Source organism: Schistocerca cancellata, chromosome 3 (genome assembly GCF_023864275.1).
Source record: "Schistocerca cancellata isolate TAMUIC-IGC-003103 chromosome 3, iqSchCanc2.1, whole genome shotgun sequence".
NCBI classification, from domain to species: domain Eukaryota; kingdom Metazoa; phylum Arthropoda; class Insecta; order Orthoptera; family Acrididae; genus Schistocerca; species Schistocerca cancellata.
In genome coordinates this window covers 510,416,148-510,431,657 of record NC_064628.1, presented here as the reverse complement: position 1 = coordinate 510,431,657, position 15,510 = coordinate 510,416,148, and positions in this window count along the sequence as shown.

Sequence of the window (15,510 nt, the reverse complement as noted above, 5' to 3'; positions counted from 1 at the left end):
ATGTATAGGGGTTGTATAGCCTGACTTCTGAATGTAATCGGCAGTGGTGCACTTCATTGGATGTAGCAAAATAATGAGATGCGAATTGCGACCTGAAGTCGAATATAAAAACTGTATCGATTTTGATAAAAAAAGTGAAAGCAAATAAACTGCGACTATTTTCGTGGAAAGAGAATATTTACTATCGTCGCGATTATGTTCTCCTCTTTAGCAGATGCTTGACTATAAGAGATCCGTTGACGTTACATAAACGTGCTCTGCATCGTAGAATGAGGTTCGCTTGCGTGGGTCAGTGTGGAGGATGGTCCAGCGCATGAGTGTGTGGGTGGTCGCCCTTGGCTGATGTGTCCTGACCACAGTGCGGCACATGTGGCGTGGCTGTGGCGCTATATTTCCCTTTTATGTTGGTGCGGGACCATCATCTCAAGGAGAGCGCGAGCTCATGCCATGCCCTGCAGATTGCTCGGGTCACAGCTGAAAAAGACTGTGCTCTCAGATATGGTGGGGTCTGCAGGCAGAGGGCTTCCTGTTTTCCAATCCACGGAAGTCTGAAAAAGCGATCTGTAGAGTTCTCCGGAATTTCGTTGTTGTTCCATATGGGGTCTAGTATTTCTTAGAAATATGTTTAACAGGTTGCATGACATACCTTCTTCTTGTCTTTTGTCTATCTGTGACTTATTTCCACAGAACTGAGACAGTATATCAATGCCATCAGGAGGATCTCTTTGTGGACCACCAGCGGCAACTTAGGAAAGGCCTCTATCCCCACCTATGGCGATGAGAGGGAGGGAGGGAGGGATTAGGAGTGGAAGAAGGAGGGGTGGGGGGTAAAACTACTTCCAAGTTGGTTGGTCGGTGAGCGTTCGTCGAGGAGGACACAGCTGCAACTGCTGCACCTCTGCACTCTTCTGGGGTCTGTTTTTGTGGTAGTTGTGTTATTTCGATGATTTATTCCCAATCCCCAGTATATGTGTTGCATTATGACACGTTCATTACGAGTGCTGGTTTTTTCACTACGATTTCGAAGTGTAGAATGTCTTAACGAAATTATTGAATACTAGGTACTAATTAATTTCAACATTGACTGTCTCTTTCCATACATATTTTTAAACCTTTATGAATTTATGACACTGTGGAAACTGTAAGGGAAACCAAGTAACTGAGGATGAGACAATCATAGGCTACACGTACAAAAATCAAAGTCACAATTGATATATTCACTTCAGGGCCTAAATCTTGATCCATACATTTACAATGCTACTGTGTGACGGGACGCGACGTGAAGATGTGTCGAGGTGGAGGTATTGTTGCCGTGATTCGTGGTGTCTCTGCTCGCACATGTCTGATACATACCGCTTTTGACCCAATTTAGGGTCTACTTTTCGATTATGCAGCTGATAATATGCTGTGAAGCCTTTTATGACACTTTCACACATCAATGACAAGAGTATTATGACTATCCAGAGCTGTTCACTTCGAGTTTGTGTTAGGTCAACCAGTGTCTAGCTGTTTTACTGCTACGCCAACCTCTGCTAGAATGGTGGTGCTTCTCAGTTGGCGCACAAACAGCTCGCACCATCCACCTTTTCTCTAGCCGCCTCAAGACTTAAGTCTACAAAGGTTTCATTGCTATGATTACTCTTATACATGGATCATTCAACCAATTTTATAAAATATTATTTCCTACTTGTCAATATATTCTCATTAAAATCTGTTAGCAAAAGAAACCAGATTCAGTGCAGTCATACGAACGAGGAGAGGAAGTCGTGCGAGCCACTTTAAACCAGTTTGAAGACTGATGATTTCCATTTGAGATTGTGGACACAAAATTTGCTAGATGTGTCCTTTCGAACACATCTGAGACGTGATTTCCGAAGCTCCTTCTAGTAATCTACTGGGATATGTGAACTTTGTGTAGACGTCTTGTGATAACAATTTATGACTATGGACAAATGACTTGTAGACTCGAGAACGTTTTGTGTGTCAGAAGTGGACAAATTCGGAACTAAACTGTTGTGGTATAATATAAACGTATAAACAGATAACTGCTACCAGTCACTTAAGAAGTACTTATTTATTTCTGTAAATTAGTCTTCGAGGATTTTCACGCTCATCTTCAGTCGAGGCATACTGAAGGTACATACATACCGTTATTTATGTACGTAGTTCGATGTTTGCTACTCCCTCCGGAAGAGAGAGGTATGAAACACTTTATGTTCTCGTCTTGAATGTTTGTTACTGCACATGACAATCTATAAGAGAATACGAATTTCTGTACTTGCTGTGGCAATGTGGGCGATATTGCTGCTAATATGCACCGAGCAGCTTCCATTTTCTTTCTCTAAGTCACAGAATTAATCGCTATTCGTTATAAACGCTGAGTGTCACCAAAATCTGCCAGCATCCAACATGTCCTGTGCAGCAGACGTGTAATGCAGAGATTATTTTCGTGTACATAATATAATCGTTATGCGGGCAAATACATTGATCTAGGCTGAGTTAACATGAACGTTGAAAAGTAGCTTGACAGTAACTGCAGATTGAAATACTGAACATTAAACTTACTTGACAAAACTTTACCATGAAAGGCTTCTTCGTCTATAGTCGTATATAAACAAGACCTTGATTTATTGGCTTAGGGTAAACAATAATTCAATTTATTACAACTAATATGATTATATGCTATTGTTTTGTTTGCTGGAGAGCATTTATATATGAGCTCCTCTAAAATTGTGAGCACAATTTTTACTTTAAGAGCTTGACTATCTATCTACTCAATTAGCTTTTCTAAAAAGAACTTTAGTACAACAACACCCCCCCTCCCCCCACACACACACCTCCTACCATGAACCATGGACATTGCCTGTGGGGTGACATGTGTGAATCAACGATACAGATACCCATACCGTAGGTGCAACCACAACAGAGGGGTGTCTGTTGAGGGGTCAGACAAACGTGTGATTCCTGAAAAGGGCAGCAGCTGTTTCAATATCTCCAGAGACAACAATCTGGATGACTGGCTGATATGGCCTTGTAACATCAACTAACATGGCCTTGCTGTGGTGGTGCTACGATTGGTTGAAAGCAGGGGGAAGCTACAACTCTGCTGTGTACTCATATGATGATGGAATCCTCTTGTGTAAAATATTCCGGAGGTAAGGTGGCCCCCCATTTGGATCTCCGATCGAGAACTATTCGTAGGATGTCATCATTAGGGAAACCAAATCGGATTATGGAATATTAAATCCCTTAATCAGGCAGGTAGATAAGAAAATTTAAAAAAGAAAATGGGTAATTTGAAGTTAGACATATTGGGAATTAGGGAAGATCGGTGACAGGAGGAACAAGACTTCTGGTCAGATGAGCTCAGACTTCTAAATACAAAATCAAATAGAGATATGCAGCAGTAGGTCTGATAATGAATAACAAAATGGGAATCCGAGTAAGCTGCTATAAACAGCATAGTGAACACAATGTTGTAGCCAAGATAGACACGAAGCCAATACCTATCACAGCAGTAAAAGTTTATATACTAACTAGCTACCTACAGCATGAAGAGGTTGAAGAAATGTATGTTGAGATAAACGAAATTATTCAGATAGTTAAGGGAGACAAAAATTTAATTGTGATTGGGGAATGAAATTCGGTGGTAAAAAATGGAAGAGAGGTAAAAATTGTAGGTGAATATTGCCTGGGGAAAAGCAATGAAAGATAAATCCAACTTGTAGAATTTTGCACAGAGCATAATTTAATCACCGCTAACACTTAGTTAAGAATCATGAAAAAAGCTTACGTACGTGGAAGAGACCTGGAGACTCTGGAAGGATTCAGATTGATTATGTAATGGCAAGAAGAGATTTCGGAACCAGATTTCAACCTGTAAGACACTTCTAGGAGCGGATGTGAACTCTGACCACAATTTATGGGTTATGAACTGTGGATTAAAACTGGAGAATTTGCCAAAAATGTGGGAAAGTAAGGGGATAGGACCTGTGCAGTAGAAAGAACCAGTGATTGTTGAGCGTTTCAGGGGGAGCAGTAAGCAACGATTGACTGAAACAGAGGAAAGGAATTAAGTGGAAGACGAATGGGTTGCTTTGAGAAATGAAAAAGTGAATTCAGCAGATAATCAAACAGCTAGTTGAATTTCTTGGGTATAGAGGGGTACTGTATTTAATCAATGAGAGAATAAATTATAAAAAATCAGCAAATGAAGCAGGTGATACGGAATATAAACGTCTGAAAAGTGATATTGACAGGAAGTCCAAAATGACTAAGCAGGAATGCCTAGAGGACAAATGTAAGGGTATAGAAGCATATATAACCAGAGGAAGATGTATACCACCTATAGACAAAAGTAAGACGCTTCTCGAGAAAAGAGATGCACCTGTATGATTATCAAGAGGTCTGATGGAAAACCAGCACTAAGCAAAGAATGGAAAGTTGAAAGGTGGTAGGAGTATATAGAGGGGCTGCACAAGGGAAATGGACTTTACGAAAATAGTAAAGAAAGGGAAGAGGACATCGATGAAGATTATTTGGGAGATGTGATACTGCGGGAAGAATTTGACTGAGCACTAAAAGATCTTAGTTGAAATGAGGCCTCTGTAGCATGGTTCCCTTTGCTGATCTATAGAGCGTTTTATGTCATCGTGTTGCTGTTTTATGGCACACACATTGGTCTACCCTTCCCGATAATGAATCACGTGACGTAAAGCCTCTTCTCTGTGCTTGGACCTCTTCCTCCCGGCCCCGTCGTCGAGAGAAGGTAATTTAACTAGACTCTGGATAGGGCACTGTCTTTTTAGCCATCGACATCTTTTAAGTGGTGATCCTACCCCGCTTTGTCCTCACTACTCTCAACCGTGGACCTTTTACTTCAGTGCCCCTATTTTAATCCGACACGCGCCCGTTTACAGTTGTCGCCTGATATATCTTCCCTTTTAGCAGATGACGCGCGCTCAGCCGATCGCGTCCTTGAATTTATCAGTGTCAGTGTGATGACATCGGTCATTTGAAGCTCCTTTTTGGGGAATACAGCCCCCCCCCCCCTTCAGTAGTGGTTTTCTAATATTTCCTTCCGATTTTAGTTTCTTTCATTCTTGAGATTCGCTCCCATTGCTGTTGCTTCACATTCGCTTTCTTACACTTCCCTAAGCTACAGAATGGGCGCATATGACCGTAGCAGTTTTGCGCCCTAAAGCCATAACAAAAAAAGAACTACTGATATCCTTGGGAGAATCAGTTCTGACAAAACTATTCCATCCGATCTGGAAGATGTATGAGACAAGCGAAATACCCTCAGACTTCAAGAAGAATGTAATAATTACATTTCCAAAGAAATCGGGAACTGACAGACATGAATAGTACCAAACTATGTAGCAGTTTAATAAGTCATGGTATCAAAATACTAGTACGAATTGTTTGTAGAGGAATGGAAAAATTGTTACAAGCCGAACTCTGGGAAGATCGCTTTGGGTTCCGGAGAAATCCTGGAACACCTATCTTAGAAAATAGGTTAACCTACATTTACAGCATTTCTAAACTTGGACAAAGCTTTTGACAGTGTTGACACTCTCTAAAATTCTCACGGTAACAGGGCTGAAATGCAGGGAGCGAGAGGCTGTTTACAACTTAAGAAGCATGTGAGACAGGGTTGTAGCAAGTTCTAAATGTTATTCAATCTGTACACTGAACAAGCTGTAAACGAAACCAAAGAAAAATTTGGTGAAAGAATGAAAGTTCAGAGAGAAGAAATAAAAACTGTAAGGTTTGATGATGTCACTGTAATTCTGTCAGAGACAGGAAAGATCTTGGAGAGGTGTTTAAGGGAATGGAAGTGCCTTGAAAAGAGAATATAGGATGAACATCAACAAAAGAAAACAAGCGTAATATAAGGTATTCCAATTAAATATGACTAAATGCTGAGGAAATTAGATTTGGAAACGATAAACTAAAATACCCCCCATGAACCATGGACCTTGCCGTTGGTGGGGAGGCTTGCGTGCCTCAACGATACAGATAGCCGTACCGTAGGTGCAACCACAATGGAGGGGTATCTGTTGAGAGGCCAGACAAACGGGTGGTTCCTGAAGAGGGGCAGCAGTCTTTTCAGTAGTTGCAGGGGCAACAGTCTGGATGATTGACTGATCTGGCCTTGTAACATTAACCAATATGGCCTTGCTGTTCTGGTACTGCGAACGGCTGAAAGCAAGGGGAAACTACAGCCGTAATTTTTCCCGAGGACATGCAGCTTTACTGTATGATTAAACGATGATGGCGTCCTCTTGGGTAAAATATTCCAGAGGTAAATAGTCCCCCATTCGGATCTCCGGGCGGGGACTACTCAAGAGGACGTTGTTATCAGGAGAAAGAAAACTGGCGTTCTACGGATCGGGGGGTGGAATGTCAGATCCCTTAATCGGGCAGGTAGGTTAGAAAATTTAAAAAGGGAAATGGATAGGTTAAAGTTAGATATAGTGGGAATTAGTGAAGTTCGGTGGCAGGAGGAACAAGACTTCTGGTCAGGTGAATACAGGGTTATATATACAAAATCAAATAGGGGTAATGCAGGAGTGTGTTTAATAATGAATAAATAAAATAGGTGTACGTGTAAGCTACTACAAACAGCATAGTGAACGCATTATTGTGGCCAAGATAGACACGAAGTCCACACCTACTACAGTAGTACAAGTTTATATGTCAACTAGCTCTGCAGATGACGAAGAAATTGATGAAATGTATGATGAGATAAAAGAAATTATTCAGGTAGTGAAGGGAGACGAAAATTTAATAGTCATGGGTGACTGGAATTCATCAGTAGGAAAAGAGAGACAAGGAAACATAGTAGGTGAATATGGATTGAGACTAAGAAATGAAAGAGGAAGCCGCCTGGTAGAATTTTGCGCAGAGCATAACTTAATCATAGCTAATACTTGGTTTAAGAATCATAAAAGAAGGTTGTATACATGGAAGAACCCTGGAGATTTTAATTAGGTTGTATCAATGTCTTACCAATGTGACAGCTCCTAGCCCTCAGTCCGTGAACAGAACTGTTTCTTAAACATCGTAATCACTGTTCTCTTTTACAGCAATCGTCTACTGCATCTGCATCGCTAATGATGTTATTTATTTAACTTCATGTTCCTATTTCGTTTTCATTTGGGTTTTGAAAGACAATAATTCATTGTCAACACGCATACAGCTCGAGAGATTGAGCACTTTCAGCGCACTTCTAAACTGGTCAATAAAGGCATAACACACTGAGAAACAGAGCGGATAAGAGTTGGTAGTCCTGTATGAGTCATCCGAAACGCTCCGGTTTGAAGCCTTCTTGTGCAGCGCTTGATCTCAGAAGAAGTGAAGGGCGTGCCGCATTCGGCAGCTTCTGGCAAGGCCATGCGGACGAAAAAAGGATCCTTAGAGAGTTGAAAGGACTGCTTCGAGGTACCAGACGTATTGTCATCAGTGCCAGCAGCACCTGGTACGATGGAGTAAACTTCTTGTAAGAGGAGCTCTGAAATGGAAATGGATAATTAGCAATATGAAATTGAGTAGCAAAGCGCAGGACCTGACGTATCATTCTCATTGTGCGGTACAATCTCCCAGTGTACAGCAGTATGTTGAGATCTAGCATTAGCAAAGAAGTAATAAAATTAAATGAATGAAATGAAGAAATCGGAGTATATGTGAAACTTATAGCAGAAAAGCATTTATTATCGTGGATTCGTTCTCATGCTCTATAAGGACGTACTTAACTGTCAAAAGGTTTTGCTGCCATTGTTGTTAACCATGTACGTTTGTTCGTAGCCATAAATGGTACTGTCTTTCTTTTCCTCACTGTCGTTACTACAACTGTGTTTGTTTTGTTTTCAAACATCGTCAGTTGAGTGGTTAACCCTTACTAACAGAGAATGTACGTGCGAAGACACCTCATTACTTTAGATGATATGTGATTTATGTTCAGTGACATACTTGGAAGCAATAAAGAAGGCACATTAATTTCTGGTCGACCATTAGATCATCACAGACGGAGAAGGATACAGCAGGAAATCTAAAGTTGTATTTTCACAGGTAACAGGTCGCCTTTCGTCGTAAGACAGTCACCGAAGTGAAGGAAAACCTAAGTGTAGTTTGGTCTGATTCAAATTTCAGCTCCACCGCCCTTTCTTACCTGATACCATTATTTTAACTAGTGTGTACTTCATTCGGTAAAATGCGTGAATTTGAATATCGAACGGGTAAAGAAATGTGTACGAAATAATACATGTTTAATAGCAGCTGTAGACAATACATAACTGAAATTTGAAGAAAAAGTTACAAAATATGACAGTAGATAATTCTGTCTTGTTTACTCTTTCCTATTATTTGTCATCTCCGTTAAGCTGTATAGAGATTATTAACGTATAGTTAATACTGTTTTGACGACGAGAAGATAAGTGATGAGTTAATCAGTGAAACTGTAAGTCAATGGTGCAATACAGTTTTGTAATCATAGCGAGCCCTTTACCAGGTCCTTAGTCTCTTGTCCGATAAAAAGTGCTCTTAGTACATCTTATGCATTCTCAGTGCCTGTTATTGTGTGTATAGGAATGTACATCTTCCGTTTCTTTGCGCCTACGTCACCGCGAAGTGCGTGGAAGGGGGTACATTCTACCAATTTATACATTTTTTTCCCTGTTGCATACGTGCATCGAGCGAGGGAAAAATGTATATCTATATGCTGCTGCAAGCGGCCTAATCTGAGATATGTTTTCTCATGGCCAGTGAGCGAGCCATACAGGGTGATGAAACTGCACCTGTCGATGAGTTTTATGCAACGTGGAACACCTTCAAATACCATTCGCAATATTTTCATATTCTCACTCTTGTTACGTGCAAACTATAAGTCGTACAGGAAAATGAACAGGATCTTTTTGTAGGAAATCTGATATAGTTAAATTTTGTACTGGGATAGGTTTCCGCTAGAGGACGTTGTTTTCGAATTATTCGAGAAAAACATATAAAAGACCCTACAGACGCATTTTTCTTGAGTAACTCTAAAACCGTGGCACCCAGCGAAAACGTATCCCAGTACAAAATTTAACTGCATGAAATTATCTAGAAAAAGATACTGTACATATTTTCTGTAAGACTAACAGTTTTCTTGTAGCAAGCGAGAGAATATGAAAATCTCGCGCCTGGTCTTTGAAGGCGTTTCGGGTTGCGTAAAACCACTCGGTGAGGCCAGCTGAACAACCCTGTATGTTGCTCATGTTGCTCGTTGCGTAATGGTCACACAGCGTTCTTCTAAAACAGGTTCTCTCCAAATTTCCCCAATAGGGTTTCATATAGAATGTGCCGGCCTATTACGATCCATCAACGATTTTCTTAATTAATTCGATGTCTCTTGTCATGTCTACTTGATAAGGGCTCTAGGCACTGTAACAACACTCTACAATTCGTCGCATTAGCTTTTTACACGAGATTTCCTCGGCTTCTCCAACACTGGCTTGCAAATGCAAGTGCAAATTTTGTCCAAGTCTTTCTCCAGTTCCTTAAGACCGTCATATGTCAATATTTCCCTGTGTACAATTGCAATGCCAACGAGGAATATTCCACCGGTGCCTATTCTGTCTGATTATTTAGAAATGCTGAAAACATTATAGGCCCTATTACTCTTCTTTAGGGCACACTCAATGTTATTTCTGTAGGACATTTATCGTTTAGTATGAATTATTTCGTCTACATCTACATCTACTCTGCTATTCACAAGAAAGTGCCTGGCAGAGGGTTCAATGAACCACCTTCAAGCTGTCTCTCAACCGTTCCACTCTCGAACGGCACGCGGGAAAAACGAGCACTTAAATTTTTCTGTGCGAGCCCTGGTTTCTCTTATTTTATTGTGATGATCATTTCTCCCTGTGTAGGTGGGTGCCAACAGAATGTTTCCGTAATCGGACGAGAAAACTGGTGATTGAAAGTTCATGAGAAGATCCCGTCGCAACGAAAAACGCCTTTGTTTTAATGATTGCCACTCCAATTCACGTATCAGATCTGTGGCACTATCTCCCCTGTTTCGCGATAATACAAAACGAGCTGCCCTTCTTTGTAATTTTTCGATGTCATCAGTCAGTCCCACATGATGCAGATCCCACACCGCACAGCAATACTCCAGAATAGGGCGGACAAGCGTGGTGTAAGCAGTCTCTTTAGTAGACTTCTTGCACCTTCTAAGTGTTCTGCCAGTGAATCGCAGTCTTTGGTTTTCTGTACCCAGAATATGATCTATGTGATCGTTCCAATTTAGGTTATTTGTAATGGTAATCTCTAAGTATTAACTGAATTTAGAGCCTTCAGATTTGTGTGACTTACCGCGTAATCGAAATTTGGCTGATTTCTTTTAGTACTCATGTGAATAACTTAATACTTTTCCTTATTCAGGGTCAATTGCCACTTTTCACACTATACAGATATCTTATCTAAATCATTTTGCAAGTCGTTTTGATCATCTGATGACTTTACAAGGCGGTAAATGACAGTATCATTTGCAAACAATCTTAAGACGGCTACTCAGATTGTCTCCTATGTCGTTAATATAGATCAGGAACAATAGAGGGCCTATAACACTTCCTTGGGGAACTCTGGATATTACTTCTGTTTTACTCGATGACTTTCCGTCTATTACTACGAACTGTGACCTTTCTGACAGGAAATCACGAAACCAGTCGCACAACTGAGGCGATACTCCGTAGGCACGCAGTTTGGTTAGAAGACGCTTGTGAGGAACGGTGTCGAAAGCCTTAGAAATCTAAAAATAAGGAATTTGGTTCTGTTAGTCAAAAATTCTTCCAACTAATCGCGTGACTGAAAAGATACTTCGCACGCTCTTATCTTAGTAGTGTGTGGTACAATGTTGAACGCCTTGCCGAGCCTACGAAGAAGAGCTCTGGCTGTTCACCTGTATCTGTTGTTTGCAAAATGTCGTGTGTAAATAAGAAAACTGTGTCTTTTTATGAATCTGTGCGATATCTTGAGAGAAGGTTGTTTTGATTCAGGCACGTCATATTGTCTGAGCTCAGAATGTTAACAATATTGCCGTGCATCGTACCTATTACCCCATTTGTAAAGAGGAATGACCTACACTGTTTTCCACTCACGCGGAGCTATACGCTGCGCAAGAGAACCTCGATAAATATGTTCTAGGAAAGCAGCGAATTCCGCGGCCTAATCAATCCAAACTGTAATTGGTTCGACCCGGTAGCTGTGCGATCAGCGCGGCAGATTGTTAACCGACGGGGCCCGGATTCGATTCCTTGCCGAATCGAAGATTTTCACCGCTCGGGGACTCAATGTTATGCTGTCCTTACTTTCATTTCGTCGTAATTGACATTTCACTGTTGAAATGGTTGTGTGAGCACGTAGCAAAAGCCAACTGAAAATATAATTAAACCTTGGGTTTCGTCAGATTGGTGACTTGCTTGCTTTAAGTGGTCTTTCATTGGCTTTCAGTACTGCGAGTACTAATATAGATATCTCACATTTATGTTGTAGGTTAGGTTTGGCGATAGTGTCCTACTGCGTGAATACATTCGTAAATCCATCTCCTGTTTCGATAGCACACTTGTTCACGAGAGATTGAATGGAATCTTTAGATCCGTTCGGTGACCTTAAATTATACGAGAGCTTTCTACAGCTGTCTGATAGTGTTTTCGCCACGCTCTGACTGAAAATTATTATAGGCATCACGCTTAAATCTTCTGATTGGTTTTTGACGCTGCCCTTCACGATGTCCTCTCCTGCACCAGTTTCTTTCATTTGAAATCAGCACTTAAATCGAACATATTCAAATCTATGTCTTCTCCTACAGTTTTTGCCTTCTATGTCACTTTCTAGTAGCATGAAAGTTAGTATCTGAAGTTTTAAGACATGTCCTTCATCCTACACTCTTTCCTAGATAATGCTTTCCAGTATTTATTTCTTCCACGGTTCTACGGAGAACTAATTCATTTACTTATATCACTTATTCTTGAGCATCCTTCCATGAAATTATGTCAGTTTAGTCAGAAATCTAAAATACGATGAATGAGCCAAAGAAAAGGAATATTTCCTTGCTACTTTGTAGAAGAGTCTCATACATCTGAAAGAATCATAATCTATGAATGTTCTACAGTATCTATTTGCATTGTTAACCGGTTTTAGGCTTATATGTACGTTGCTAAACAAGTAACTAGCCCACTGGTATACCATTTCGAAAAAGACAATAAACCAATAGATATGTCGTACGAAATTGCAGGATAAAGGTGTTTGGTAATTCACTTGTGGTATGACAGGAAGCATTAAATAGAAGAAGCGAGGCAGAGAGGTTGCAAATCGTAGGCCTATGCGACGTAAATTTTAAAATCATGCAAGTAATAATTCCAACTTTATGAGTTATTAGCTATTAAAAATAATGTGACAAGAGTACGCAAATAAATACGAAGGGTTATGCGTACCTAGAGATAAGATGGTCAGTTGGTAAAACAAATAATTTAGCAATTCATAATGCAGTGCAAATCAAAGTGAAAGTCTGAATTTTATTTTGTAGATTTATATGGTAAAGAGGTAATGCAATCTACAGTCATTACTCTCCGTGGAGGCCAATTTCTAGATATGAACGTTTCTTCCACTCTCGGAAGGAAGGGAATAGTCTTTAATGTCTCGTCAACAATGATTTCATTAGAGATGGAACACAGACTAGCATTTGGTAAGGATGTGGATGGGAATTTGCAGTGTTCTTTTGTAAGAATCATCCCTGCATTCGTCTTACGCGAAAAGCTAAATCTTGACGACCGGAGTGTATTTGAACCGCCTCCTGAGTAAGAGAGTTGTGCCTGATCAAAACGCCATCTCGCTCCTTGCCAGAACCGGTAGACCAATCGCCTCTTCCCAGGGTCGTCTATCACGCAACGCTACACCGCACTGTTGCATCTTTGTGCATGGAGAGGTAGGGAACGGCGGCAAGTGAGGGTCATTTTAGCCAAAATGGGTATAAAACTTTTGTTGAACTAAGGTATAACTGCACAGAATCTTTTCTTCAGTATCTGTTTTCGTATATATGGTCAAAAGAAGATAGATTTATACTTCAAGATGTTAACAAAAATGCCGGATAGTATGGGCCACAAACAACATATAGGCTTTTACATTAAAAAATGTGCTTCTGTAGTTCATAAACAAAATAATATTTTTATACATCAAAACTATGACCAAAAATAACAGTTGTTTAAAAAAATTGTTTATTCTTGCCAGAATAATCAAATCAATCCTCGAATACAACTTAATTACAATATCAGACAACCTCTCTTTTTCGAACCCCATTTTGCAATCGAACGGAGTCTTACAGGGTGACCCAATGAGCCCTTTGTTGTACATTCTTGCCACTGAAGAAGTACTCCGAATTGGAGAAAATGAAGAAGGTGTGTATGTATATGCATACGCTGACGACATAGCCGTAGGTTCAACAGATATACAGAAGCTGCAGAGAATCATTGAGAAAATAGACAGATGGTGCAGTGAAAACAAACTACACATAAACATAACAAAGACAGAAATGGTAATTTTCAGAAAAGGAGGCAAAACACCCAAGAATGCGGAAATCAGTATCAGAGGACAAAAAATAAAAATCTCATCAGACTTTTAAATACCTAGGAGTGACATTGCAACCAACAGCCAAATGCTTCACAAAACATACAACAGAACGTGCAGCCCAAGCAATAATAGCAATACAGGACATCAAAAACATCCGCCTACTCAGTCTAGAAACAGCCATGAAATTATTCAACACAAAAATCTTGCCAATCCTGGCCTATGGGATGGAGGTTATATGGGACCACGTGACAGAAAAAAACCTAGAAACACTAGAAAAGGTAAAATCGACATATCTAAAAAGAGCACTAGGTCTCTCAAAGACAACAAGATCTAGACTAGTGTACCTGCTAGCGAGAGAGACATTCCTAATTGAAGACATCAGACTTCGATATATGACGCCACACACCAGGGCTTCCAGAAAGCAACTGAAGATCATGGAGGACAAACGAGAAAAAATATGGCCGGAGTTTTATGGCACCGAAGCAATGACGAACCGCTCATGGACAGCACCAAACTTCGAACAGCGACATGTCGTAACTAGTCTTTCTATGCACGGCTTTCATCATCTAATCTGCAAGAACAAAACTTATCACGACCCAATCGCAACATGTGTATGTGAACTGTGTAACGAAGCCTGTGAACGATAGCACATAGAACTGTGCAGTAAAAGAGTGAAATCGATAAATGAATATGCAAAAATGTAAAATGTAAATGTAAAATGTTAAGCAAAGTAACTGTATATGGCTATTTGGCTGCAATTTTTTTAAAAAAATTGTTTCAATTTGTGGTCGATGGAACCTGCCAAAACGCGTTAAACTTGTAGGCTGAAGTTTTCTGTTAGGCAGTTCTGGATGGTTCTTCATAAAGTTTTGATATAAATCTTTACTTTTCTCTGTTAAATCTCTGAGGCAATTTTGTATTTTCTGCCAAATTGTAGATCAAGTTTTTAAATTGAGTCCAAGCCAAGTTTTGAAATTCAATCTTAAACATCAGCTTCAAAATGAAATCTAAATCTACCAAGTGTGCTACAAACATTTCTCTTATTCCCTACAATTATTTTCATTTCCTTTGCCGTGTTATTCTAGGAACATTAAAACGATCTGCAGAGGCTTTTTCGATCTTTTTGCTTTCCAGAACACTTGAAACCACTTCCATCACTGTCGTCTCGGATCAGTCTCCTCGACCAACAATGGCACTCGTTCTCTTCAACTTTCTTCTAAAAAAAAGCCTTAAGCCGGTAAGCCGGCTTGAGTCAGCGGCATTTCACTATTACAAAACAATCTACATGGAACTATTTAAATATTAATACTGTCATGATCATGGTACTTTCCGCATTTAAAAGCATAAACCGATGCTCAAAATTACACCGTTCGGCAGCTTCGACATCCCAAAAAAATTTGTTTCTGACTGCTATATGATTCAAGTTCTAGCAAATGGTGAGATGGTCTTTGCGCTTTTGCCAAGTACTGCATATATCTGTTATTTTGTAGCAAACACGACAGTCACCAAGTGGTTCATTCTGTCCGTTGATCTGTACTAATAAACTCTGTACTGACATACTGACATACTTCAGTAGTCAAACAGTAAGCCAAAGAGTAACCTTGTAAGATATATCAATTCAGGCTGCACCCGCTGGATTACCCTTTTGACTGCTGTCGGTGCCAGATCCGGTTTCTGGACAGAGGGGACAGTGTCCAGTGTGAAGATGAAGGTCTTACCTCTCCATAATCTGTCTAATTGGTTGTGGTTGGGGCCTAACATGCCGACTCAAGGGCTGGTGATTTATAGCACCTATTGGATGCAAAATTTTGGTAAAGCCTGGCCGTAGGCAGTATTTTGCAGATGAATGTAATAAGAGTTGAGCGGGAAAGACCCAACGCAGCTGCCTGCATGCTTCTGAGGCTG